Here is a 27,762-nt window from a genome sequence, read left to right as displayed (position 1 = left end):
GACATGGGAATAAAATTACCCATCACTTCACTCTCTGGCACTTAAAAGGCCTTGATTCTCTATATGTAGAGTGGAAATTGGCTTTTGTCATATGATTACAGCTACTACAAAGTCCCTTTCCTCTGGCCATTGACAGGGAAAGACAAGACAAGAAGTGCATGATAGTAGAAAAAGTTGTATAACACTAAATGAAGCCTACCTTTAAAATCCCCTGCTTGTGTAGGTTCCCCTTGTGCGACCAAAACAGCTCTAACCTGTCGAGTCGTGGACTCCACAAGACCTCGGGAGATGTCCTGTGGTATCTGACACCAAGACGTTAGCAGCAGATCTTTTAAGTCTTGTAAGTGGTAAGGTGGGGCCTCCATAGATTGGACTTGTTTTTATAGCACATCCCATAGATGTTCAATCGGATTGAGAACTGGGAAAATTTGAGACCATGTCAACATTTTGAACTCTTGTTATGTTCCTCAAACTAACAATTCAGTAGGTCCTGGCCACTGCATACCTGGAACACTCCACAAGACCTGCTGTTTTGGAGATGCTCTGACCCAGTCTTCTAGCCGTCACAATTTGGTCCTTGACAATTTTTCCTTCTTCCAACGCATCAACCTACAAGAACTAACTGTTCACTTGCTGCCTAATACATCCCACCCCTTGACAGACGCCATTGTAACCAGATAATCAATGTTATTTCCTTTACATGTCAGTGGTTTTAATGGTATGGCTGATCATTGTACAAGTGAAGGTTCAATAAAGGTCATGCATGGTCCGTGTTGGAGGCTGCTTATAACTCTGCAGTAGGAGATAGGGCATCCTGCACTGTCTCCTAGGCTCCTGTTTGTAGTACAGAAGCCAGCACTATAGGATCACATTACATTTTACAGTTCTGGCTCTTGTACTGGAGGCAGAAGCCTAGGAGACAGAGCAGGACGCTCTGTCTCCTAGTGCAGACTTATGAGCAGCCTCCATGCTGCTGTTTAGAAGCTGTATAGGGTGTGTTCCACTGTAATTGTTTTTATATATATATATATATATATATATATATATATATATATATATATATATATATATACATATATATATATATATTTACATATATAAAAACTGGAGGTAGACTGTGGCATGATATAAGGGAAATGCTGATATTGATTTTTAAAAGTGGCTCCAAGATGGTTCTTCACCTTCGAGGGTGCCTAAACTAACACACATAAGTCTTGGTTTCTAGGAAAATCTAGGGTTATTGTATCACAGAGATTTTGAAAGGCCTCATAAATCACAGAATATTATCGTTTGCTTTTTACTGTACATTGTACATCTTGTAATATTCCTTTCGCAAGCATATAAAAATCCCTTGGTAGCCTCTTGGCATTTGTCTTCACACAGCTGCTGCGTTATTGTGCAGAGTGTTGCTAATATAATAAGGGGATACCATAGAGATCAATACAACATCAGTAGCGAAGTGCAAACTAATACCGCACCTTTCCTGACCATAGACCTCTGCATTTCATACATTCTATTCATGCAGTTCACATAGGGATCTATCATATTTCTATGCATGCACTTAGGACCCTTACAAATAGGCAACATAGAAAGAACTAGATTCTAGTTTGAACCCTATTCTCCACGGTAATACCGGGGAGAGAACGGGGGACAATATTAGGAGAGAACTGAAATTCAGCTCTAACGTACTAATCTTTGATGCTCTGTAGGCTGCGATGCTTGTGGTGATAACAGCAGGCATAATAACAAAGAGCACCAAATATCATTTCAGTGTTGGTGGATGAGACAGCAATCTTTTCTAACCACCACTGAACATCCAGCACACAGACGTGGCAAATCACACCGATGCTGACAGCGGCAAGTTGTTACTCACCTAACTCGCCACACACACTCCTGCGATCTGCTATATAGTTTCAGCCTGTCACATTCTGTCGGATGTCATACGAATCTGCCAGAAAATAATTGTCGTATATACGGAAATATTTTTCCCTAGAAGAAATGCTGAGAAATGCTCAACACATGTAGCACCCGACGCAGCATCTTCGTACTAAGAAGCCATACAAAACTACCGTGCTGTGTGAAAAAGGCCTAAGATATCCAAGTAAAAAAAAAGAGAAGAATGTTCAGCAACTCGTGTTATAAAAAAAAAATCTCCTTCTCTAATCCAAAAATGTACAGGCAGAAAACATACTTGCAGTATTGTATATAAAGGTAAGGCTATATTCACACGACAGTGAAAAAAAAATGCCATTAAAAACTGATCAATTGTCAGTTTTTCATGGCCATTTTGCATCAATATTCATCCATTTCCAGTCCGTCTCCGTTTTAAATGACCGTTTGTCATCCATTTGCCATTCGTATTTCATGACCGTTAAAAAAAACTACCATTTGCCATTCGTATTTCATGGCCGTTAAAAAAACTAATGGATTTAATTTGATGGTTTTATTGTCCAAACCCCCTGAAAACACCACAGTGCCCATGTAGATAGTGCTGCAATGACCCTGTAGATGGTGCCACAGTGCCCACTGCAGATAGTGCCACAGTGCCTACATAAAAAGTGACATAGTGCCCACATATAAAGTGCCAATGCTTTCATAGTGCCACAGTGCCCATGTAGATAGCACAACAGTGTCTCCTGTAGATAGCCACACCCCCATATAGTGCCACAGTGCCCATGTAGATAGCGTCACACCCCTGTAGATAGCACCAACCCCCTTTGTAGATAGCACCCCCACATGTAGATAGCACCCCCTGTAGATAACGGCACCCCCGTAGATAGCGGCACTGTAGCTCCATGTAGGAGCGGAATCCCTCTGGTCGGGGATTTCAGTCCTAGAGGGAGCCCCTGATGTCTCTGTCTATATACAGTGAAGGAAATAAGTATTTGATCCCTTGCTGATTTTGTAAGTTTGCCCACTGTCAAAGATATGAACAGTCTAGAATTTTTAGGCTAGGTTAATTTTACCAGTGAGAGATAGATTATATAAAAAAAAAAGAAAATCACATAGTCAAAATTATATAGATTTATTTGCATTGTGCACAGAGAAATAAGTATTTGATCCCCTACCAACCATTAAGAGTTCAGCCTCCTCCAGACCAGTTACACGCTCCAAATCAACTTGGAGCCTGCATTAAAGACAGCTGTCTTAAATGGTCACCTGTATAAAAGACTCCTGTCCACAGACTCAAATAATCAGTCTGACTCTAACCTCTACAACATGGGCAAGAACAAAGAGCTTTCTAAGGATGTCAGGGACAAGATTATAGACCTGCACAAGGCTGGAATGGGCTACAAAACCATAAGTAAGATGCTGGGTGAGAAGGAGACAACTGTTGGTGCAATAGTAAGAAAATGGAAGACATACAAAATGACTGTCAATCAACATCGATCTGGGGCTCCATGCAAAATCTCACCTCGTGGGGTATCCTTGATCCTGAGGAAGGTGAGAGCTCCGCCGAAAACTACACGGGGGGGGACGACTTGTTAATGATCTCAAGGCAGCTGGGACCACAGTCACCAAGAAAACCATTGGTAACACATTACGGCGTAATGGATTAAAATCCTGCAGTGCCCGCAAGGTCCCCCTGCTCAAGAAGGCACATGTACAGGCCCATCTGAAGTTTGCAAATTAACATCTGGATGATTCTGAGAGTGATTGGGAGAAGGTGCTGTGGTCAGATGAGACTAAAATTGAGCTCTTTGGCATTAACACAACTCGCCGTGTTTGGAGGAAGAGAAATGCTGCCTATGACCCAAAGAACACCGTCCCCACTGTCAAGCATGGAGGTGGAAACATTATGTTTTGGGGGTGTATCTCTGCTAAGGGCACAGGACTACTTCACCGCATCAATGGGAGAATGGATGGAGCCATGTACCGTCAAATCCTGAGTGACAACCTCCTTCCCTCCACCAGGACATTAAAAATGGCTCGTGGCTGGGTCTTCCAGCACGACAATGACCCGAAACATACAGCCAAGGCAACAAAGGAGTGGCTCAAAAAGAAGCAGATTAAGGTCATGGAGTGGCCTAGCCAGTCTCCAGACCTTAATCCCATCGAAAACTTATGGAGGGAACTGAAGATCCGAGTTGCCAAGCGACAGCCTCGAAATCTTTATGATTTACAGATGATCTGCAAAGAGGAGTGGGCCAAAATTCCATCTAACATGTGTGCAAACCTCATCATCAACTACAAAAGACGTCTGACTGCTGTTCTTGCCAACAAGGGTTTTGCCACCAAGTATTAAGTCTTGTTTGCCAAAAGAATCAAATACTTATTTCTCTGTGCACAATGCAAATAAATATATATAATTTTGACAATGTGATTTTCTGTTTTTTTTTAAAATATAATCTATCTATCACTGGTAAAATTAACCTAGCCTAACAATTCCAGACTGTTCATGTCTTTGACAGTGGGCAAACTTACAAAATCAGCAAGGGATCAAATACTTATTTCCTTCACTGTATGGACAGTGATGCCAGGGGCTTTTCCAGCAGCGGAATCCCCTGGCCAGAGCGTCGGCCGGGGATTCCGCTCCTTCAAGGAGCTACAGCGGCGCTATCTGGAGGGGTGGGAGTGCCATCTATGGGGGGTGCCATTTACGGGGGGTGCCGCTATCTCTGGGGGTTCCGAGGGAGACAGGAGTCCCCGGCCTGAGATCTCGCGATGCTCTGGCCGGAGACTCCACAGTTGACAGCCCCTCATCAATGTCCATATATAGATAGTAATGTCAAGGGCTTCCCCGGGCTCAGCGCTCAAAGTAGCGTGGTGTGCGGAGAATGCTCAGCCAGGATCAGTTTTTACCGGCCGTTACAAGGATTGATTCATAAAAAACGGCCGGTAAAAACGGATCCATTGACTTCTATGGGAGCCGCGGGGCCGTTAAAATGGCCAAAAATAGGACATGTCGCACAGCCATTTTTCACTGTCGTGTGAGTGTAGCCTTATACTAAACTAAAGTGCAGTGTGCAGGCATATCACACAGACAGTTTATGCATGTGTAGTCCTTGAATTTCAGTAGATAAATAGATAACAGTCTTACCTTTACATATGAAATGTTAAATACTTTTGTGTCAAAAAAGACAAAAGTATAATAGGTATGATACCTTTATTGGCTAACCATAAAAGTTCTATATGCAAGCTTTCAGAGCACAGAGGCCCCTTCTTCAGGCAGTTTACAAATGAATGACTTAGAAGACAATTAGTACATGAGGTGATACATCATTAAGATAAGCCGGGGCAATAAAACTGAGGTTATAGGGGTGATGACTTAGGAGTTAAGGCATCTGGAGTCAGTCTGATGGGGAGATGCCTTAACTCCCAAGTCATCACCCCTATAACCTCAGTTTTATGGGCCCGGCTTATCTTAATGATGTATCACCTCATGTACTAATTGTCTTTGTGTAACATCTAAATGTTGTGCTTTTTTCTAAGTCATTCATTTGTAAACTGCCTGAAGAAGGGGCCTCTGTGCTCTGAAAGCTTGCATATAGAACTTTTATGGTTAGCCAATAAAGGTATCATACCTATTATACTTTTGTCTTTTTTGACACAAAAGTATTTAACATTTCATATTGTCTCTGGCTAACACGGTACTACACTATTTTTTACTTACCTTTACATACATATGCATGTCTCCATTACCCTTTTTTAGATCTAATACTGGAAATCCAGATTTGACTCGATAGGTACCTATGTGTATTAGGCTGCGGTTTTTGTACAGCCATTGTTTTTTTTATAGAGTGATAAGTGCATATGCAGTTAATAGGTCTGTCAATCACGTACACCTTTGAAAAGGATTTTTATTTTTTTTTCGAAAAATTTTTGTCAGTGTGTTTGGTGCAACTTTATAGTTAGTTTTTATTAAAAATGATTTTTACTTTTTGAGATCCCTTTCAATGGTTTACACATGGCCTTTAACTAAATGCTATCAGAGATTTTAAAGGTTTACTTAATGAAAATGAATATGGGTAGGTGAGGTGGCTGACCCTTTCTCGTCCTTACGTCCCAAATCAAAAAATACACCCTCATTTTCACAGTATAGCAACATCGATATTTTTGTCAAAATGGTTAGTGCAGACTTACACCATGTTAGGAACAATAAGTTCAGGATTTTTGACAATCTCAGTACACCTGAGCAAATAGCACTAGAGAAGTTATGTAAAAATGAAGAATTTATTCTTAATCCTTCCGACAAAGGAGAAAACATAGTAGCCAGGGATCACACTGATTATGTGGACATGGTTTATAGGCTGCTGGGTGATACTACTACCTACACTATTTTAGATAAGAACCCTAGAGATCTCTTTCTCTTGGAATTACATCTTCATCTTACTGAGGCAAAAACACGGGATCTTATCACACTAGATGAATTTAAACGCATGTATAATTCAAATCTTACTACGACTACTTTTTATGCATTACCTAAGATTCACAAAGCTACTCATCCTGTCCCTGGCAGGCCGATAGTTTCGGGGAATGATAGCCTTACACAAGGTATCAGCACCTACGTAAATTAAATTCTTGCACCGTTTGTCACTACTCCACCGTCGTCTTTACAAGACACTAAGAACACTGTCACCAGGATCCATGAAATTAACGTCACTGATACTACACTAATAGCTAGCATTGCTGTTGAGTCACTGTACACCAATATCCAGCATAAACCTGGTCTGGATGCTGTTAAGTATTTTTTGAGCACTAAGAGTATTCCGTTTCGCACACATAATAAATATACTTTGTAACTTTTAGAATTTTTGTTAACACGCAATTTTCTTTTTGATGGTAAATTTGATCATAAATTAAAAGGTACGTGATGGGCACGGTTTGTGCACTTATGCACATTTTTTTTTAGGGTGGTGGGAGAACACATCTATTTTCAGAGGATTTATTTTTTTACACTTGTCACATTTTGTTTTGGTGGTCGTTATATCAATGATATTCTTATTTTAGGGGATGGAGAAAAGACGTTATTTTCTGAATTCTAGACCATTCTAACACTATAGGTATGAAATTTACTTGTGAAATACATGACAACACCATCAATTTTCTTGATCATAAAATTTTGTTGGACCCTGGTGGCGGTGTGTTACTGATGTATTTCGGAAGCCTACTGCCGCTAATAGTTTTCTTCACTAAAAAGCTTTCATCCCCCGACATTGAAGAAGGGTATTCCAATAGGACAGTACTTGAGGGCCAGGAGAAACTACTCAGATGACAGTGCTTTCCAAATTGAATGTGACAGTTTAAATTGCAAATTTCTAGCACGAGGCTACCCCAAGAAAAGTTTACACTGGGCCTATGCCAGGGCCAGGGCAACTAGAAGAAGTGTTCTTTTAAATAACCAGAATAAAAATCGTAAAGAGTCTACCAGTAACATCAGATGTATTGGCACATACGATGCATGTGCCAATCAGGTTACTAATATTTTGCATAAACATTGGCCTATCCTACATGCTGATCCTGATCTACAGGATGTAATATCAATGACACCGAATGTTACTTATCGCAGGGGTAAAAATCTTAGAGAATTTCTTGTTCATAGATACCCCATTATCTAGACACTTCAGATCTGTTCATAATGGTGAAACCAGGACACTCCAATTTTGGGGCATCACCCAAGTAAAATTGGGCTCCAGCGGTGGTAATTTAGATTGTAAATTATTACAAGAAGAAGCACGATGGATCCATCGGCTGGGTAGCTTGAACCATGGTGGTCTTACAGAGGGTTTTACCTTCATGCCTTTTCTTTGATAAGACATGTATAAGAATGCTGATGTTCTTTTTTTACAGTTTTTCCTATGCATCACTATGACGAATAAGCTTTAGAAATGTATAAATCATGAGAATTTAATGTATATATCCATGTAGAACTTCCTAATACTCATGGTACTGACACTCATTTCTAGTGAAATCCCTTAATTTTGGGTCAAAATAGACCTTAAATATTCCTTTATAAATAAATGACTCCAATAACTAACCAATGGATTTGATAGATAACACTTGGTATAACAAATAGTAGACAGAGAGTAATACAACTCTGCTTCTGATACTATTAAATATATTGCATCCATTTACAATTAGTCCATTGATACCTATAATCCAGTTCTCTTTCCTCATTTTTGCAATCAGATACTAAAGGCCCTTTTACACTGGGAGGTTATCGGGCAGATAAGCGTTCATAGAATGCTCGTTGCCAATAATTGTCCTGTGTAAACAGGGCAGCAATCAGCAGATGAACGAGTAAACGCTCGTTCATCGGGTTATCGTATAGTTTTAAAAAACTGAAATATTATCGTTGTCGGCAGCACATCTCCCTGTGTAAACAGGGAGACGCGCTTCCAACATGATAATAATGTATGGAGATGAGCGATCGGAGTAACAACCGCTCGTCCCTATACATAGCTCCTTGTGACAGGAGCAAACGAGTGCCGATCAACGAGTTTTCTCGTTGATCGGCACTCATCGCAGCGGCCGACATGTTGTCCGGAGTAATAGGGCCATAACAATCTTATTTGAGACTAAGTCTTCTGACATGCGCAGTGTATCGTACTCGGCACATGCAACTCTGTTTAACCTTTTACTATTAGACACTAATATTCTGCGCCTACGCATTAGATAACAACATTAGAGACGTCTCATTTGAGACCAAGTCTCTTGACATGCGCAGTGGACCGGAAATCAGCACTCGCAACTTAGTTTCTTTTGTGACATCACAGTGCGCATGCGCTCGTATGTACTTTCTATTGGCCAGTCATTTGAGCCCTTTGATTGGTTCATACATATGTCTATCAAACTTTAAGATGAGCTTGACCGAGGTTCAGAGACAGGATTGGTTCTGGGGAATGTCTAGTTTTGTGACGTCATTTCAAAAGTTATAAAAGGGGAAAGTCAAGTGTCCAACACCATTAGCCCCATACTCCTAAGGACGCTACGTTTGTGGCGAAACATGTTGGGGGAGCTTTCTATATTTTAATCATTGAGGTTATCTGATGAGTGGTACAGCTAGAGTGGACTGCAGCCCCTAATTTAGGTTATATAAATTGGAGAAAGCTTAATGATAAATGATAGGGGCATTTGCTCATCCAGCAACGGATGTTGCAATAATTTTAACATTTATTTACTCCGCCATCAGATCGCAGCGCAATTTTAAACATTTGTGGTTTAGTTTGTTCTGTTTGTTTACATCCAATAAAAAGTTATGTTTTAGCTACACTATTAAATAGCTTTCGGTATCTGGGAAACAAGAGCTTTTGTCTTTGCCTTTGGCAAGTTAGTGTTTGTCACTGCATATCTCTGACACACAGGATCCACCTGTAATCTATCAGATCTGAGTTATGGACTTAGATGTGATGGATAACAGGTAGATCCTGCGTGTCAGAGACACGCAGGACCCGCTTTCACTGAACCGAAGGATACAGCTGCTCTGTATACAGGATACAGAGCAGCTTTATCTCAAAAATTAAAATTTATTTTTAATAAAAACTAATTATAAAGTTGCACCAAACACACTAATTGACCTTTTTATTTAAAAAAAAAAAATCCCTTTCAAAGATAGCCTTTAACTTCGATATACCACTTGAAACCCAACCCTCTGTGTGATCTCACTACCCGTGCAGGTGGTGGTCAAGTGCCTTTTCTATGTTACCTAAGAGGTTAAAAACGGTAGAAAACTTCCAATCAAATATGAATGACAAATGGGTAGAGTAGAGAATGGTTTATTTGTAGTTCATTTTTGAAGAATTATGGAAAACTGAATAGTTTGGATACTGAGAATGTGTCTTTTATTCTTTTACAAAGACTGATGTAAGTGGTGCCATAGTAGTCTATTAACTAGCAGAAAGAATATTAGGAAAGAGAAGGTAAGCAGTTTCAATGTACATGTCATGAAAAGCTGTGATTTGCAGTCTAGAGCGAGCTTTGTTTCACTGGTTTTCGCCTACAAGCAGAAATGTGCAAAAACAATGTAGATGTCAAACTGTATGAACTTTAAACGCCGCTAGGATCATATTTCTGTCTCTGGCAGAAATAGGAACAACAGCTTATAATATCATTTGAATATATATCTGGATTTTTTACTGTGCATAAATATACTCCAAAGTAGTTCCAGTACCACATGTCAATGGCATTATTGGATAACGTTAAATAAAATCAATGGTCTGGGCAGTTGTTGGATGATAGATTCCTTGTCAGGGGATGGATAAACATTCTGAAAGAAGTTATCTTATCATTTTACGTATATTGTTACAGGTCAGGACATTAAAGAAGATTGTATTACCATCAGTCATGTTATTAATGGGGACAACCTTGTGATGACCTCCCATTCATTTTCATGAATAAAGGAGAATTTACCTTAAAATTATGTATTATAATGGGTGAATCTAAACCAAGAATACATTATTAGGGAATTTATATGTTTTGTAATTGCTTTACCAAAAGTACTTGTTGCCTTTGATGGTTAGAATAATAAGTTGAATGCCATGGCAGACGGGCATTTCATTTGCCCGTCATACTGACAAGAAAAGTGGCATAACCTCTCTAATATAAAAGTAATGTTTGAAGATTTATCAATCTAATGGTACATTGTGTTTGCTAACTGTGTTAGAAGGCTAATGGATGATTAGAAAACACTTGAAAACCCTTGTGTAATTATGTTAGCACCGCTGTAAACAGTTTTGCTGTTTAGAGGAGCTATAAAACTGACCTTCCTTTGAGCTAGTTGAGAATCTGGAGCATTACATTTGTGGGTTCGATTAAACTCTCAAAATGGCTAGAAAAAGAGAGCTTTCATGTGAAACTCGACAGTCTATTCTTGTTCTTAGAAATGAAGGCTATTCCATGCGAGAAATTGCCAAGAAACTGAAGATTACCTACAACGGTGTGTACTACTCCCTTCAGAGGACAGCACAAACAGGCTCTAACCAGAGTAGAAAGAGAAGTGTGAGGCCCTGCTGCACAACTGAGCAACAAGACAAGTACATTAGAGTCTCTAGTTTGAGAAATAGACGAATCACAGGTCCTCAACTGGCAGCTTCATTAAATAGTACCCGCAAAACGCCAGTGTCAACGTCTACTGTGAAGAGGCGACTCCGGGATGCTGGCCTTCAGGGCAGAGTGGCAAAGAAAAAGCCATATCTGGCTAATAAAAGGAAAAGATTAATATGGGCAAAAGCACACAGACATTGGACAGAGGAAGATTGGAAAAAAGTGTTATGGACAGACTAATCGAAGTTTGAGGTGTTTGGATCACACAGAAGAACATTTGAAAAGATGCTGGAAGAGTGCCTGACGCCATCTGTCAAGCATGGTGGAGGTAATGTGATGGTCTGGGGTTGCTTTGGTGCTGGTAAAGTGGGAGATTTTTACAAGGTAAAAGGGATTTTGAATAAGGAAGGATATCACTCCATTTTGCAACGCCATGCCATACCCTGTGGACAGCGCTTGATTGGAGCCAATTTCATCCTACAATAGCACAATGACCCAAAGCACACCTCCAAATTATGCAAGAACTATTTAGGGAAGAAGCAGGCAGCTGGTATTCTATCTGTAATGGAGTGGCCAGCGCAGTCACCAGATCTCAACCCCATAGATCTGTTGTGGGAGCAGCTTGACCATATGGTACGCAAGAAGTGCCCATCAAGCCAATCCAACTTGTGGGAGGGGCTTCTGGAAGCATGGGGTGAAATTTCTCCCGATTACCTCAGCAAATTAACAGCTAGAATGCCAAAGGTCTGCAATGCTGTAATTGCTTCAAATGGAGCATTCTTTGACGAAAGCAAAGTTTGAAGGAGAAAATTATTATTTCAAATAAAAATCATTATTTCTAACCTTGTCAATGTCTTGACTATATTTTCTAGTCATTTTGCAACTCATTTGATAAATATAAGTGTGAGTTTTCATGGAAAACACAAAATTGTCTGGGTGACCCCAAACTTTTGAACGGTAGTGTAAATGTAGAAAAGTGAATACATTCGCATATGATTTTTTGCAGTAAAAAACAAACTAAAAAAAAACTTCAACTGTGTGGCTTAAAAATTATCTGAACTCATAATAGTAAAGAAGCATCTCAGGAATACCCATTGATGGCATATTCTTAGGATAAGCCATAAATTTGTAATCAGAGGAGGTCCGATCCCCGCGCCCCCCATCAATCAGGGCCTGTAGTGCTTGCTGCTCACTATAACTATAAGGGTATGTTCACACGCAGTGAGCAAAAACGTCTGAAAGCTGAGCTGTTTTTTAATGGAGTCAATGAAAAACGCCTCCAAAAACGTCCCAAGAAGTGTCCTGCACTTCTTTTGATGAGCCGTCATTTTACGCTCCGTATTTTGACAGCTTTTTCCCCTTGAGAAAGCTGACGGCGAAACGTGCGTCGGGGTGTTGTGTGTGGAGATTGTTTGTTTGGGCTCACCATGCAACAAACGGGTCGGTACAGGTTCTTGGGTCTTTATGCTGAGTGATTCTCTGGGACCTATGTAATTGCATATTACACTCATGAATTCACTGAAGTGATATATGAGTAAAACGTATAACTTTTATTTCATAACTCTCTAAAAACAGGGGTACAATCACCACTGTGAAAAGCCCCACCGTGTGCATTAAAAACGCATTAAACAAATACTAAAACCCTAAAACACACCGGAGCCTGCCATAACCGCACCTAAATCTCCTGATGCTAAGGTACACAACAATACCACTGTTCCCTACGCTAAAATCCCTCACTTAACCTGACCCTACGCGTTTCTATACTTATCATCAGGGGTCTGCCGCTGACATCTATGCGTGCACGCTTCCGTGTTGTACAGCAGAATATCTGCTGGTGAAGAAATATCGCTGGCATCCTAGCCAGAGTGACCAAGCTACAGACCCCTGATGATAAGTATAGAAACGCGTAGGGTCAGGTTAAGTGAGGGATTTTAGCGTAGGGGACAGTGGTATTGTTGTGTACCTTAGCATCAGGAGATTTAGGTGCGGTTATGGCAGGCTCCGGTGTGTTTTAGGGTCTTATCCACTGTTACACCAATGTTGAAACGCTGATTCCATATTGGTATCTTTGAAGTATACCCAGTCAGAGAGGGTTCACAAACGAATCAGGACTTGGAGTATTTGTTTAATGCGTTTTTAATGCACACGGTGGGGCTTTTCAAAGTGGTGATTGTACCCCTATTTTTAGAGAGTTATGAAATAAAAGTTATACGTTTTACTCATATATCACTTCAGTGAATTTACAATTTTCCATATTTTGTGGGAGCACAAGTCAATATATATCGTGAAATTACAGTGAATCATATTGCACTCATGCTCATATATTTTTTTGATTAAAGAGGCTCTGTCACCAGATTTTGCAACCCCTATCTGCTATTGCAGCCGATAGGCGCTGCAATGTAGATTACAGTAACGTTTTTATTTTTTAAAAACAGCATCAGCGTTTGCAGTTAAGTAGCTACATCGACTTACCTGCAAATTCCGATGCTGCTGCAGAATCAAATGTAGCCTCTGGTGCCGATGTGTCCTCGCTTGTCTGACACGATGCAGGACCTGTGAGTGACGACACAGCGTGATCTCTCGAGAACACGGCTGTGTCTGCACTGCCAGAAGCTGGGCGTTCTGAAGAGTAGTGGATGTTACTTCTCTTCAGAGCGCCCAGCTAGTAAAAGTAGTAAAAATGCCCCGATGTACGCACATAATACACGCCCAGTTGAACTTTTACTTTTCAACACGCCCAGTTGTACTTTTGCAAGCCTCATTTGCATAAATACAAAAATGGTCATAACTTGGCCAAAAATGCTCGTTTTTTAAAAATAAAAACGTTACTGTAATCTACATTGCAGCGCCTATCTGCTGCAATAGCAGATAGGGGTTGCAAAATCTGGTGACAGAGCCTCTTTAACTTCTTGTGAAACTTGTCCTTTTGTGTAGTCTATTTCAAATGGCATTTTGCCTTATGGTATTTTTGTACTACCCAAATTAATTCATGTGTATATATAGCATGTTCTTTTGAACCAATTTACCTGAACAATACTGCATCATACGGTGTTTATATGATATTTGCATGTTACTTGTGTAGTCCTCATCTAATCTCCACGCTATTTTTAATTGTTAGTTTATTTATTTTTAAGTCTTGATGGCCAATATGTTCTTATAATCATTGTAATAACGTATTTATATATTTTTTTATGGTACATATATTGTACTTTGTGTTATTCATTCCTTTTTGGATGTTTGATATGTCTTCACGTACAGTTATAGGTATTAAGTTTCTAGTTTTTTTATATGTGCGGACGTTTATTTTGAGGTTTGTTTGTGTTCTAAATCAGTATAGGTATTCAATACACTTAGGGTATGTTCACACGCTGAGTCAAAAACGTCTGAAAATACGGAGCTGTTTTCAAGGGAAAACAGCTCATGATTTTCAGAAGTTTTTTTGAGCAACTTTGTTGTCTCGTTGTTTTTCACGGCATTTTCGCAGCTTTTTTTACGGATGTTTTTGGAGCTGTTTTCAATAGAGTCTATGAAAAATAGCTTCAAAAACGTCCCAAGAAGTGACCTGCACTTCTTTTTCTCAGCCGTTATTTTTACGCGGCCATTTTTAAAAACGGCCGCGTGAAAAAACGGCCCGTCGGCACAGAACGCCGTTTTTCCCATTGCAATCAATGGGCAGATGTTTGGAGGTGTTCTGCTTCCAATTTTTTGACCGTTTTCGGGCGTTTACGGCCCAAAAAACGGCCGAAAATGGGCCGTGTGAACATACCTTTAGGGTATGTTCACACGCAGTAGCAAAATACGTCTGAAAATATGGAGCTGTTTTTGCCTGAAAACAGCTCCTGATTTTCAGACGTTTTTTAACAACTCGCGTTTTTCAATGGAGTCAATGAAAAAACGGTTCCAAAAACGTCCCAAGAAGTGACATGCACTGCTTTGACATGGGCGTCTTTTTACGTGCCGTCTTTTGACAGCGACGCGTAAAAAACACCTCGAGAGAACAGAACTTCGTAAAACCCATTGAAAGCAATGGGCAGATGTTTGTAGGCGTAATGGAGCCGTCTTTTCAGGCGTAATTCGAGGCGTAAAATCCTGTCTGTTTACCATTACTCTCCGTGGACACAGACTCCAGATTACAGATCACTGATATTGTCCTAGCTGCAGCCTGAGATCGCTGATTACTGACCGCTACAACCCATAAGCTCTCCAGCCCAGTCCCCGCTGGCCACCAATCATCTGTCCTGGCTGGTCCAGTAATATATGCTGCATGTTCTGCTTTCTAGCGCTATTTGCCGATGTTATGCTCGCTGCGGAGTCTAAGACCCCATTATTATAACTTTGCTTGAGTGCAAAGTACAATGTCCCCCTCTGTCTTTTCTTTATCGACTAATTAAACTGTTGGCTATCACTATTATGAGTTCTAGTGTACGTGGACTGTGCCCTACATTTTTTACATAATAGGATATGCTTATGTCCTATACCCAGACCTAGACTCTATAACCTACAGTGAGGAATTAGTAATAGAAACGTATTCTTATATTATCTATTGATGGTGTTTGATCATAAGCGACTGCAGAGTGGCAAAAAGAGATCATGAGGCCTTATTCACACGAACGTGTTATACGTCCGTGATCCGCGTGTGATTTTCAGGTGCGTCGCACGGACCTATGTTAGTGAATGGGGCCGTTCAGACTGTCAGTGATTTTCATGCAGCGTATGTGCGCTGCGTAAAACTCACGGCATGTCCTATACTTGCCCGTGTTTGAAGTCAATGGGTGCGTGCAAATCCCGCACGACACACAGAAGCACTTCCGGCTGCCGTGCCTGATGCTCGCTACAGTAGTAAAATAAATGAATGAAAACAGAAAAGCACCTTGTGCTTTTCTGTTTGTAAACATAAAAACAGTGTCATAATGATGCCGGCTGTGCGAAAATCACGCAGCCACGCACCATATGCTGATGCCACACAGACCTTTTGCGCGCTCAAAACGCAGCGTTTTTTGCGTGCGCAAAACGGACACGTCTACGTGAATAAGGCCTAATTCCCTTGGTCATCTCTAATGAACACTAGAAGTAGAGATATACAAACCAAGATGTCGACCTTGACACAGAAAAAAAGTGATCAAAAGAGTAAAAATACTGATACTTCAAAGAAGGACAAAAACATTCTTGCTAAGCCAAACTTGCAGGTTTCTACGCTGGTTGCTCCCAGTTCTTGGCAACAGAATGTTAAATGTACTAATACTAATCCAGAACCATCCCTTGGGGACGTTCTAGTGGCGATATATAAATGCAATACCTCCTTGGTGGATTTGTCTAAAAATGTGGAAGGGCAACTATAGGGAGAGATTAACAGAAGTGGAGACTCGCACTAGCACTCTGGAAGACTCTATGGGGTCAGCTAAGGGTATGTGCACACGACCTCTTTTCAGACGTAATTGAGGCGTTTTACGCCTCTAATTACGCCTGAAAAAACGCCCCTAATACGCCTACAAACATCTACCCATTGCTTTCAATGGGAATTACGATGTTCTGTTCCCACGAGCATTTATTTTACTCGTCGCTGTCAAAAAACGGAGCGTAAAAAGACGCTCCGTAAGAAGAAGTAGCATGTCAATTCTCGAGGCGTTTTTGGAGCTGATTTTCCATTAAACACTATGAAAAACACCTAAAAAAAATGCCTGAAAAGAAGCCTCAAAAGAAGCTCCAAATTTCATTCTCAGCTTCAAAAACGCCTGAAAATCAAAGGCGTTTTTTGTTAAGCATGTGAACATACCCTAAGGGTATGTGCACACGATAACGACCATTACGTCTGAAATTACGGAGCTGTTTTCAGGAGAAAACAGCTCCTGCATTTCAGACGTAATTGTTGGTACTCGCGTTTTGCGAGGCGTCAATTATGGGCGTAATTTTGAGCTGTTCTTCATTGAATTCAATGAAAGACGGCTCAAATTACATAAAATGCCTAGTTTATGTCTGAAAATAGGTCGTGTGAACCCAGCCTAAAAGTGAAATGAATGCTATTACTCAAACCGTAGAAAAGCATATGGAAAAATTAGTTTATCTTGAACATAGGTCACGAAGATATAACATTCGCTTGTTAGGCTTTCCGGAGAAGGCCGAGGGTAATAACTGCTCGATGTTTGTACGAAAATGGTTATTGACCCACAAAGATCGTAGTTTCTTTACAGAATGGTTTCACGTGGATCGACCCACAGTGTCCCCTCCAGAAGTACTACACCAGGTACCAGACCGAGATCGATCCTGGCAAAATTGGGGTGCTCACGGGACAGAGATACTGATAATAGAGATAATAATAAAATAATGGTCTTTCCTGATTATTCTATGGAGACGCAAAAAAATCATGATTCAAGGTTTCTTGAAGTGAAGCATAGATTGAGGAAAGCTGGACTTTCATACACAATATTGTATTGTATTGCGAAACTGCGTGTAGTTTATAATGAAAAATCCTTTTTCTTTCAGGATCTTCCTGATATTGTTAAATGGCTCGATGAGCAAGGCGTTCCTGTGTAGCGATTATTAGTATAGGAGGAGTAATTTGCTGGCTAGTTATGTTGTTCTGTGCTAGGGGCAGTATAAGAAAATGGTCATATTAACGGAAATTGGAATTTAGCTTAAGACTCTAAGTAATTTTACTGCGCTATTGTTTACATGAAAAAAAAACGGAAACTTTACAGTACGGGAACAAACTGAAACGGAAGCATTACCATTGAAATCAATGGTAATGCAAACAGAAGCGGAAGCGTTCAGCTTTCCGTTCATCTATTCCTCTGACGGAAAGGTTGAACGGGACAGATGAACAGAACCTGAATGCTGATGTCAACAGGTCCTTACTCCAAGAGTGGAAAACTTGCTTATTTTCTTGCTAGCTGGAAACCCTTTATTGATTCCCTTACTCAACATAAGAAGGTGTTGTTTGATTGATTTAGGGCTATATAAGGTTTTCTTTCCCTTTTTTTGTCTTTTTTTTTCTCCCTGCAATGTGGAAGGGGGGCGGGGTGCTGGATTGTGGGGGGGGGGGGGGGGGGAGGGTGGGAAGGGTTAAGTTATATAAGTGTGTGATTTTGTATCCTTTTTTTCTTGGATCTCTTGATGAAACTGAATTTTTGTGAAATTATTAAAAATAAAATAATAATGTGGTGATTTTACTATTTTCATAGACAGTTAATGGTTTTTGAATAGTGTTTCCAACCAGATAAAAACAAGATGATTTAGTCACTACAAAAAGATGAGGACTTCGAAGTAGGGCCAGTGTGCAAGTGTCTGGGCTTCTTATAGAAACACTCGAGGCAGAACTTATACACTCTGTTCCGCCTAGGTTTGAAGGACACAATGATTCAAAGAGCACCAAAGATCTGGCCCTGCAATAGGCAAAATACAGTATATCAGTTTTGCCCAGAGGGCTCCTTTAACTGTTAATATCTATCTGTGAGAAAGGGATATAATGGACTATCTGCCCATAGGGCACATGTGCAGCTGGACAGGCTACACAGACACTATGCCTACACCTGCTCACAATACCTACAGTCATAAATTATTTGGGTTTGACAGTAAATATTTACTCAGCATCATAGCAATAATTTCAATGATAAGAAATTAACATAAACAATCACTAACTGAGAATTGACCGAAAGTGAACAATCTCACGGCTGTATTATAGCTGCAGATGGACTGATGGTATATCATTTCTTACCTTTCCTCTTATTTCAACATATCCTGAAGTCTGAAGCAAGATTATGATTTCGCGATACTCTGTCACGAGATGTCCATGCTTTATGTGTCTATGTGTAGCCACTGAGTGGTTGTTATGCGAGTTGCAGCCTGTCAATGAATTTTCTAGCATGTTGCTAGATTGTATTTATATGGTTTTATAAGAAAGTAGAGTCCTTAACCAAATTGAATCAAAGGTAAGTGTGGACACGTGTAAGAGTGACTTGTAGAGCACTTGTCTCTGATAAACATAATAAAAAAAAGTGCAAGTCTGTTAGCAGCGAAAGTTGGGAATATCATTTCTCTCCATCAGCTGTGTATGCAGTCCAAGGTGACTTGTCCGGGCCATTGGGCTTGAACCTGATCGTATACGCCTCCCCTGCCTGTTCTCCACAAAAAGGAGCTTTTCTAGTTTCTATAGCCAGGAGTGAGGAAAATGATAACGATTTATTAATGAGAGCAGATAGAAAGGAAAAACTGCCTGACTGCACCTGTCTGGATTGTTTTCAGCTCTAGGCTCTGAATGCTGGGAATATCATTTCCATTCAAAAACAAAGGAGAGATTTTTACACCAGCAAAGAAAAAGTGTAGTTGCCCTCAAGATATGATGAAACCTTTACAAACATTATTTTCCAGCATTAAGACATCACCTGACAAATGTATATACAATAATAAATTCCCCAGAAATACTGCACTACTTTACCAAATCAAATTGTGTCAAGTTGTGTAAGAAAAGTGTATATATATATATTTATTCTGTCATTGATTTTTTTTATTATTACAAGAGATTCCAAATGAAAAAATGAAAGCACTCAGAGACTAACAATATGTGAAGCGCTGTACAGAGGTTGTCGTCATTCATTGATCCCAATTGAACTCGCAATCTAATTTCCCTATATCAAACTCACATTAGGGACAATTTCATAGGAAGCTACTTAATCTATCTGTATGTTTTTGGATTCTGGAAGGAAAGCCACGTAAACATGAGATGAACACACAAACGCCATGCAGATTTGGTCTTTGGTAGGACCCCAGTCAATGTTACCCATTGAGCCACCATACTGCCATAGGTGCCCCTGATGGAGGTCCCTTCTGCTGTTCCATTACCTGGCAGCACTCCTGTCTTCTTGTAAATGGAGCTATTCTTATAATAAGACTGTACTTGGAAATTGGTATTAATGCATAACACATATAAGTGCCCACCTCCAGAGTATACACTACAAAGAAAAAAGTTACTAATAAACAGGGACCAGTAAGGTTTTATTCATATTGCTCACGATGTACACACCAAACATGTCCATAGGACCCCATCAGGACTGGCCTTATGTTATATTAGTATTGTATTTTTGATGCCCATCTATGCCACCATCATAAGTGTTTTTTTTATTTTTATAAATTGTATTTATTATTTGCATACAGTAAAAAAAATCTTATTATAAATTTCATATAGACATATTACTACTAAAATTCTCCCTGAGTACCTCCTTCACCCCTACTGACAAAAGGATGGTAGGGCTCTGTCTTAAATACTGTGTCTGATTTCTAGCGACAGAAATATGTTAGAGCCGCTGAAGAAATGTAGGGATAAAGGTACAATACAGATATGATATACATTTTTTGCAAACTTTTTCTTAGAACTGTATTTAAAGGCTATGGAAACCTTTGTGCATGAAAAATCAATGTACATGCATGTTACTAAGTCCCTGCAGTAAGTCCCTGCAGAAAAAAAAGTTGCACTTATCTGTTTTATGCATTGAGCTTTCCTTTTTTTGTCTTCAGCAGCTGTCATAACCAGTTTCAAGCTTTTCTCCATTCAAACATCGTCTCTAGGGGCGTTCCCCAGCACTGGTCACATGTTCTCTTCTCTAGGGGCATTCCCCAGCACTGGTCGCATGTTCTCTTCTCTAGGGGCGTTCCCCAGCACTGGTCACATGTTCTCTTCTCTAGGGGCATTCCCCAGCACTAGTCACATGTTCTCTTCTCTAGGGGCATTCCCCAGCACTGGTCACATGTTCTCTTCTCTAGGGGCATTCCCCAGCACTGGTCACATGTTTTCTTCTCTAGGGGCGTTCCCCAGCACTGGTCACATGTTCTCTTCTCTAGGGGCATTCCCCAGCACTGGTCACATGTTCTCTTCTCTAGGGGCGTTCCCCAGCACTGGTCACATGTTCTCTTCTCTAGGGGCATTCCCCAGCACTGGTCACATCTTCTCTTCTCTAGGGGCATTCCCCAGCACTGGTCACATGTTCTCTTCTCTAGGGGCGTTCCCCAGCACTGGTCACATGTTCTCTTCTCTAGGGGCATTCCCCAGCACTGGTCACATGTTCTCTTCTCTAGGGGCATTCCCCAGCACTGGTCACATGTTCTCTTCTCTAGGGGCGTTCCCCAGAACTGGTCACATGTTCTCTTCTCTAGGGGCGTTCCTCAGCACTGGTCACATGTTCTCTTCTCTAGGGGCGTTCCCCAGCACTGGTCACATGTTCTCTTCTCTAGCGGCATTCCCCAGCACTGGTCACATGTTCTCTTCTCTAGGGGCGTTCCCCAGCACTGGTCACATGTTCTCTTCTCTAGGGGCGTTCCCCAGCACTGGTCACATGTTCTCTTCTCTAGGGGCGTTCCCCAGAACTGGTCACATGTTCTCTTCTCTAGGGGCATTCCCCAGCACTGGTCACATGTTCTCTTCTCTAGGGGCATTCCCCAGCACTGGTCACATGTTCTCTTCTATAGGGGCATTCCCCAGAACTGGTCACATGTTCTCTTCTCTAGGGGCATTTCCCAGCAGTGGTCACATGTACTCTTCTCTAGGGGCATTCCCCAGCCCTAGTCACATGTTCTCTTCTCTAGGGGCATTCCCCAGCACTGGTCACATGTTCTCTTCTCTAGGGGCATTCCCCAGCACTGGTCACATGTTTTCTTCTCTAGGGGCGTTCCCCAGCACTGGTCACATGTTCTCTTCTCTAGGGGCATTCCCCAGCACTGGTCACATGTTCTCTTCTCTAGGGGCGTTCCCCAGCACTGGTCACATGTTCTCTTCTCTAGGGGCATTCCCCAGCACTGGTCACATCTTCTCTTCTCTAGGGGCATTCCCCAGCACTGGTCACATGTTCTCTTCTCTAGGGGCGTTCCCCAGCACTGGTCACATGTTCTCTTCTCTAGGGGCATTCCCCAGCACTGGTCACATGTTCTCTTCTCTAGGGGCATTCCCCAGCACTGGTCACATGTTCTCTTCTCTAGGGGCGTTCCCCAGAACTGGTCACATGTTCTCTTCTCTAGGGGCGTTCCTCAGCACTGGTCACATGTTCTCTTCTCTAGGGGCGTTCCCCAGCACTGGTCACATGTTCTCTTCTCTAGCGGCATTCCCCAGCACTGGTCACATGTTCTCTTCTCTAGGGGCGTTCCCCAGCACTGGTCACATGTTCTCTTCTCTAGGGGCGTTCCCCAGCACTGGTCACATGTTCTCTTCTCTAGGGGCGTTCCCCAGAACTGGTCACATGTTCTCTTCTCTAGGGGCATTCCCCAGCACTGGTCACATGTTCTCTTCTCTAGGGGCATTCCCCAGCACTGGTCACATGTTCTCTTCTATAGGGGCATTCCCCAGAACTGGTCACATGTTCTCTTCTCTAGGGGCATTCCCCAGCACTGGTCATATGTTTTCTTCTCTAGGGGCGTTCCCCAGCACTGGTCACATGTTCTCTTCTTTAGGGGAATTCCCAGGCACTGGTCACATGTTCTCTTCTCTAGGGGCATTCCCCAGCACTGGTCACATGTTCTCTTTTTTAGGGGCATTCCCCAGCACTGGTCACATGTTCTCTTCTCTAGGGGAGGTCCCCAGCACTGGTCACATGTTCTCTTCTCTAGGGGTGTTACCCAGCACTGGTCACATGTGCTCTTCTGTAGGGGCATTCCCCAGCACTGGTCACATGTTCCCTTCTCTGGCTGTGTGGATTTCTCATGCAGGAGCACAGCCTTTCCTCTGCTCTCCCCCCTCCCTTCTATTGCTTCTGAGGCTGTTTTGCATAACCACGCCCACACAGTTACACAGCATATCTATGTATTTGCCAACCTCTGAGCTTCTGCTCACGATCTTCTCACTACACTATAGCTCTCTGCTAACATAGTAGACATGTTACACTGTGCATGCCCAGCTATCTGTGGTTGGGAGAGATCGCCGGGCATGCACTGTAGTCCTCAGTGAAGAGGAGAAAGTAGCTGTTGAATAACTGAAGGAGAACTGTTCTCCTCTGCCAAGGCACACACCAGTGATTAGGACCTTGAACATATCACAGTAAATGCTCGTACATGAGCCTACAAAGGAGGAGCTGCTGAGTTTACCATCAGGGAGCAGACTGACGGATCAGAGAGAGAACTGAATACAGCAGCCGGTCCTGTACTGAAATATACTGCAGGTACAGAGGACAAACGGTAGACAATTTTTAAGACCAATTAGAAATGTGTTTTATGTTGCAAAAGAACATACAAAGCAATTTTTAGAAAAACTGTGCAAAGGTGTATATAGCCTTTAAATACCAACCACCACAATCACAGATAAGGGTATGTGCACAAACAAAATCAAAAACGTCTGAAAATACGGAGCTGTTTTCAAGGGAAAACAGCTCCTGGTTTTCAACTGGTTTTTTTAGCAACTCGCGTTTTTCGCTGCGTCTTTTATGGCCGTTTTTGGAGCTGTTTTTCTATAGAGTCAATGGCTCCAAATACGGCTCAAGAAGTGACACGCATTTTTTTTGCGGCCGTTAAAAAAACCGGCCCGTCGGAACAGAACGCCATTTTTCCCATTGAAATCAATGAGCAGGTGTATGGAGGCGTTCTGCTTCCGATTTTTCAGCCGTTTGGAGGGCGTTTATGGCCCGAAAATGAGCTGTGTGAACATACCCTAAGGGATTTTTCAGGCCGTAAACGGCTGAGAAACAGCCAAAAAATCAGAAGCAGAACACCTCCAAACATCTGCCTATTGATTGCAATGGGAAAAACGGCAATCTGTTCAGACGGGCTGTTTTTTTACACGCCCGTTTTGAAAAACGGCCGCCTAAAAAAACGGCCGCGAAAAATAAGTGCCTGTCACTTCTTGGGACGTTTTTGGAGCGGTTTTTCATAGACTCTATTGAAAACAGCTCCAAAAACGTCCGTAAAAGCGCAGCAAAAAACGCTGCGAAAATCGCGAGTGACTTAAAAAATGTCTGAAAATCAGAAGCTGTCTTCCCTTGAAAACAGCTCCGTATTTTCAGACGTTTTTGACTCAACCTGTGAACCTACCCTAACTCTCATTTACAAACGGGCATATTTTTTATGATGGAGGTTTATTGTAAAAATGCTATATTATACCATCATACCATGCCCAAATTATAACACTAAAGTACCTAAATAATATGCTTTACAGACCCAATTAATATGGACAGAAAATATGTGCATAATAGTAGCATGCAATGCCCAAATGATTCCATCATGCAGGCCAAATAAAGCTTCCACCCAATATCCAAATCTACAGTCAGACTGTATCAAAATAAAATGCTTAATATGTCCGGGACCCCCCTCCCCCACCTCTACAACGCTTTGTATATTATTAGAAGTGATTCCCTATGGTGTTTTTGTGGTATACATTATGCTAGGACACACTTTTGGGTTTATTAGCTTCCGCTCTTCTGCCAGTTATTAGGCCACCACTATTATGAGCCAGATGGACTTACAGTGGAGAAACACTTCAGTTCTGAGTTGAAAGACCTTCTGCTGTCTGTGATGCTTCTGCCAGGATCCACATGCCATGCATTGATCAGCAATCATTTTGTAATAAAAGCAAGTCTTTTTTCAGCAACCTGTGGAGAAAGCCGTCCTTAAACAGCACATTTATTAAAACAGGTGGTAAGACAGAACGTTGCTGCAGTTTACAATATCTCATACTTTCTGATGACAGTTGAGACGCCACACATGAGCTCATTTGTTAGGAATATTTAGTTCCAAGCAAGACGCGAGACTGATGACAATCAACCAAGACCTTGCACATAACAAATCACAGCATGGCCTGTCTAGTACCCCATTCATTTTATCCTGTGTAGAATTTTTTTTACATCTATCTATCTATCTATCTATCTATCTATCTATCTATCTATCTATCTATCTATCTATCTATCTATCTATCTATCTATCTATCTATCTATCTATCTATCTATCTATCTATCTATCTACCCACCTCATATCTATCTCTCTCTCTCTTTCTATCTATCTCATATCGATCTATCTATTCATCCAATACACAAGAAAGTTTGATCAGCACATTCCAGCAAAATAAAAAAAACGTGAATAGGTGCAAATACACCTGTGACTACAAAACAATACACAAGAAAATGGAGACAGCCACAGATGTAACAGGCATAGGTCTTTTATTTGACATTATTATTTCATATATTTTCTGCATCATAACTCAAGATGGAACATTTTATGTTACATTTCTCTTTATCTGTCTGCCCATCTTTATACATTGTCCAGCCATAACATTAAGTAGTCAGGTGAAGTAAATAACATTGGTTATCTAGTTACAATGGTGCCGGTCAAAGGGTGAGATATATTAGCCAGCAAGCGAACAGTCAGTTATTGAAGTTGATGTGTTGGAAGCAGGAAAAATGGGTGTAAACATCTGAGCGACTTTGACATAGGGCAAATTGTGATGGCTGGATGACTGGGTCAGAGCATCTCTAAAACTGCAGGTCTTGTGGGGTGTTCCCGGTATGGAGTGGTTGGTACCTACCAAAAGTGGTCCAAAAAAGGATAATCGGTAACAAAGTCATGGGCGCTCGAGGCTCATTAATGCTCAAGGAAAGCAAAGGCTTACCCACCTTGTCTGATTTCACAGAAGATCTAATGTAGAACAAAAGGCGTAGGCCACTTTATATATAATGTGTTCTAAACAGTCAGTAAAGGGGATACACAGTATGCTACTAAGTGATATACAGTGTTCAAAAGCCCAGTGCCGTTCTATTGCATTTCGAAGCACCGTCCCTTAGTTATCCAGGTCTGCCTGTGCAGCCCCTCCACTCTAATCTCCAAAATGGCCGTTAATTGAAGGGCACGTAACGCAATCCCTCCATCAGCATCTCCCATTGTAACGCATTGTGTCTACGCTAGTTTCTTGGTGCGCAAGCGCAGATAAAAGTATTGTACAAAGGCTTCATCTTCACTTGGGCAACAGGAAAATAGTGCAGGTGCAGTGCATTACCAAGGGAGATGTTGATAGATGAGGTCGCCTCACGTGCTACTTCATCAGTGTCCATTTTCAGGAAGAGAGCGAAAGGGCTGCTCTCAGAAACGACCTTGATAACCAGGGGTTGGCGATTTAAAATGCAAGTAACCAGCACTGAATTTTTTAACACTGTATATTAGCAAGTGGCATAGATCCCCTTTACCCACTGTTTAGTACACATTATATATAAAGTGGCCAGCCCCTTTAATGCTTGCTATGATAGAAAGGTGTCTAAATACACAGTGCATTACAGCTTGCTGCGTTTTAGTCTGCATAGTCTTAGACCCATGCTTACCTCTGCTCAGCGCCAAAAGGGCCAACAATGGGCAAATGACCATCAGAACTGGACCATGGAGCAATGGAAGAAGGTGGCCTGGTCTAATGAATAACGTTTTCTTTAACATCAAGCAGTGGTCTCTTTCAGCAGGATAATGCGCCCTGCCACACTGCAAAAATTGTTGAGGAATGGTATGAGTAACATGACAAAGAGTTTAAGGTGTTCACTTGGCCTCCAAATTCCCCAGATCTCAATCTGATCGAGTATCTGTGGGATGTGCTGGAAAAACAAGTCCGATCCATGGTGGCTCCACCTTACAACTTGGGTTTAAACAGGGTTTAAAGGATCTTCTTCTACTGTCTTGGTGCCAGATACCACAGGACAGCTTCAGAAGTCTCATGGAGTCCATGCCTCGACGGGTTAGAGATCTATCGCTGTCTGGAAAAAAGACACCATTTTTTTTATAATCCCACACAATTCATGTAATATACAGTATATTATAAATGCCAGATCGATATATATATATATATATATATATATATATATATATATATATATATATATATATATACACACAGTGAAGGAAATAAGTATTTGATCCCTTGCTGATTTTGTAAGTTTGCCCACTGTCAAAGACATGAACAGTCTAGAATTTTTAGGCTAGGTTAATTTTACAAGTGAGAGATAGATTATATAAAAAAAAAAAAAGAAAATCACATTGTCAAAATTATATATATTTATTTGCATTGTGCACAGAGAAATAAGTACTTGATCCCTTTGCCAAACAAGACTTAATACTTGGTGGCAAAACCCTTGTTGGCAAGCACAGCAGTCAGACGGTTTTTTGTAGTTGATGATGAGGTTTGCACACATGTTAGATGGAATTTTGGCCCACTCCTCTTTGCAGATCATCTGTAAATCATAAAGATTTCAAGGCTGTCGCTTGGCAACTAGGATATTCAGCTCCCTCCATAAGTTTTCGATGGGATTAAGGTCTGGAGACTGGCTAGGCCACTCCATGACCTTAATGTGCTTCTTTTTGAGCCACTCCTTTGTTGCCTTGGCTGTATGTTTCGGGTCATTGTCCTGCTGGAAGACCCAGCCACGAGCCATTTTTAATGTCCTGGTGGAGGGAAGGAGGTTGTCACTCAGGATTTGACGGTACATGGCTCCATCCATTCTCCCATTGATGCGGTGAAGTAGTCCTGTGCCCTTAGCAGAGAAACACCCCCAAAACATAATGTTTCCACCTCCATGCTTGACAGTGGGGACGGTGTTCTTTGGTTCATAGGCAGCATTTCTCTTCCTCCAAACACGGCGAGTTGAGTTAATGCCAAAGAGCTCAATTTTAGTCCCATCTGACCACAGCACCTTCTCACAATCACTATCAGAATCATCCAGATGTTCATTTGCAAACTTCAGACGGGCCTGTACATGTGCCTTCTTGAGCAGGGGGACCTTGCGGGCACTGCAGAATTTTAATCCATTACGGCGTAATGTGTTACCAATGGTTTTCTTGGTGACT

At 41.4% G+C, this 27,762-nt stretch overlaps 1 protein-coding gene across 3 annotated transcripts in view; it reads left to right on the top strand.

Moving 5' to 3' along the window:
- Positions 1-27,762, top strand: part of ARHGAP24 (Rho GTPase activating protein 24) — a 923,793-nt gene that overhangs the window by 336,774 nt on the left and 559,257 nt on the right. The window lies entirely within an intron of this gene.

This window comes from Rhinoderma darwinii, chromosome 1 (assembly GCF_050947455.1).
Source record: "Rhinoderma darwinii isolate aRhiDar2 chromosome 1, aRhiDar2.hap1, whole genome shotgun sequence".
Taxonomy (NCBI): domain Eukaryota; kingdom Metazoa; phylum Chordata; class Amphibia; order Anura; family Rhinodermatidae; genus Rhinoderma; species Rhinoderma darwinii.
This window is presented reverse-complemented; position numbering and strand designations above follow the sequence as displayed.